The sequence below is a fragment of the Gavialis gangeticus genome, unplaced genomic scaffold (assembly GCF_001723915.1).
Source record: "Gavialis gangeticus isolate Ggan-Ray unplaced genomic scaffold, GavGan_comp1, whole genome shotgun sequence".
NCBI classification, from domain to species: Eukaryota; Metazoa; Chordata; order Crocodylia; family Gavialidae; genus Gavialis; species Gavialis gangeticus.
In genome coordinates this window covers 22,328,489-22,330,530 of record NW_017729030.1, presented here as the reverse complement: position 1 = coordinate 22,330,530, position 2,042 = coordinate 22,328,489, and the positions used below count along the sequence as shown (strand labels likewise).

The 2,042-nt window shown below is 41.5% G+C and overlaps 1 long non-coding RNA gene across 1 annotated transcript in view; it reads right to left on the bottom strand.

Annotated features, from left to right (window-relative positions):
* Nucleotides 1-720: 720 nt before the first annotated feature.
* LOC109301103 overlaps nucleotides 721-2,042 on the bottom strand; it is a 2,816-nt gene continuing 1,494 nt past the window's right edge. Inside the window, exon 2 of the long non-coding RNA XR_002098431.1 lies at nucleotides 721-1,677. This is a non-coding gene — a long non-coding RNA (uncharacterized LOC109301103). The remainder of the gene's footprint in view (nucleotides 1,678-2,042) is intronic.

Genomic DNA, 2,042 nt, shown 5'->3' with positions numbered 1-2,042 from the left:
TACAAATACTTAAGTTTGCTAGAATGCTAATACCAAAAAGCCAGTGACTTAAACCACATTTTAGCTCCCAGGAAATGGAGGCACTACCACCACTCTTGTAGCAGGGATACCACACTGAAGTAACCAGAACTTTCTAGACCAAATGTGAAGTTAAAAAAAAAAAAAAAAAAAAACCAAAACACACACCCGACTAATTTGTTTTTCAAGAGCAATTAGGAAAACTTACATTCTTGATGACCTTCATGGGGGTCAGCAACTTAAGTCAGATACAGCTTTGGGAAGCCAACTGGACTTTGCCAGTGCCACCACCCCCCTCCTATTATCTTCTCTACTTAACCTTACTCCAGAGGCCGCCCCCCCATTGTCAGTGGAAACTATTATTAGTATAAAGGGCAAGCACAGGCAGCTTGGGCATTCCAGGTGGCACAAGTTTGTTCTGTGGTGGCAAGGTGGCCTAGCCTTGCCTGCTGTTATGCTTCACTTCCAGTAACCCAGGCAGGTAACTGTAGTTTTCTGTAAATCACCAAACCAAAGCTGCAAGTTCTGTTTGCATGTCATGTCACCCCATGTGATTTAGCCACTGTAAGAACTTCACCACTATAGGCACACCAACAGTGTAAAAGCAAATAAGCCAAGTTTTGTGCACCTGAGTATAGGAAACTACTAGCAGCAGCCCAACAGAGAACAGGATAAGAAAGAGAACAAACACACACAAAGTTGAGGCCACTGTCTTTAATGGATGTGGTTCTCCCACTGAACATTAGCATGGAGGGTTATTTGAGACAAACTGTTCCAGACAGAGGTGGTTTCATGCCTCCTAAGAATATTTCCACTAGTTTTGACATTATTTGCTGAATTTCTGCTTAGAGAGATGCCTAAAGTACTTTTCAAATAGATTGGGAAGTAATTTTACAACATTTTGGGGTTAGTCTAAAAACTGCTTTACACTGAGCTCTCCTGCAACAAAGTTAAAGATATCAAAGTTTCTATTTTTCATAAAGTAGAAGTTAAAACTTCAGTGTACACAAATATGTATTTTGGGGAATGGAAGAGGCAGAGGCTTCACTTAGTTTCTGGTTTTTATTGTAGTAGTTCTGGATCCTAGAAGGACCATTTAATATAGTTTAACATTTTATAAGTATATATTAATACAGAAATTAAATTCTTGCATTAAAATATAAAAATTATACATATATACAATTGGGTAAAAAGCCACAATTTTGGATGTACACTACTTGGTTTGGAAAGTAGTACCACATTGGTGGCAGGGGGAGGGGGACGAAAGCCATCTAGTTAGAGGGCGAGAGGGTGCACAGGTCCTGGAGGCTGCTTTAGCACCAGCAACACTCACTTTATCCACCACAGTGGTACCAGGACACTTCATTATGCAGCCAGTTCTCATTCTGTGCCATCTCCTCCTTTTTACTAGATAGAACTGAGCAGCATTCCCAGCAAATGAGTGCACTCTCCCATGTAAGTAGGAAAAGAACCTGCTTATAACACCATATTTCACTGGAGGGCAGGGAATTGCAATGGGTGGGCAGGGAAAAGCTTGTGAACAGGGGCCAGCCTGGCAGTCCAGCTCACCCAGTCCCAATTAGTAGCTAGTTGCAACTTCTTCCAGAAGCTTACATTTACCCCATCTTCAAAAGGTCATCTTAAGTGAGCAACACTGACCTGTAGAAAAATAAGAGAGATAATTAGTGATCTTTGCATGCCTTGTTGAAAGCAGTCTTCAACAACAGTGCTATAACCTACATCTTAGCTCCAGGAGTTTTGAAGTTGAGGGGTTCTGGAGCTTATAAAATTAAGCTAACAACTTTATCATACAATGTCAAGGAAAGTAGAACATTGTAAAAATAGAAGTACAAGAGGAGGAATCATCGGTTTCTGCTCCCACTGAAATGAAGGGCCCTACTAGTTCTGATGCAAGCAGGATCAAATTGAAGCAACTTGTGAACAGAACCAGATATACATGCTCTCACCCCAAAACACCTTCCCCCCAGAAAACCAACCCCCCCCCCCCCAAACAAGCCAGCATC